Genomic DNA, 227 nt, shown 5'->3' on the forward strand with positions numbered 1-227 from the left:
GTACACTAGTAGTCTATGTGGAAAGAAAAAAGAAAATTTAAAGCTAAGTTCAACTTTCCCTTCACTGACAAAGCCCTGTATTTGACCTTGAGACGGGGCACCCTTCAGAGATCCTTACACAAGTAGGAATCCCTGAAATTTTAGTGCTATTTCCTAGTTATAAATCATAACAATATTCTTGATGGGTGGCAGCTAATGAGCGTCAGTGCAAATGGCGATTTCAGCAG

Source organism: Nestor notabilis, unplaced genomic scaffold (assembly GCF_000696875.1).
Source record: "Nestor notabilis isolate BGI_N333 unplaced genomic scaffold, ASM69687v1 scaffold5432, whole genome shotgun sequence".
NCBI classification, from domain to species: Eukaryota; Metazoa; Chordata; class Aves; order Psittaciformes; family Psittacidae; genus Nestor; species Nestor notabilis.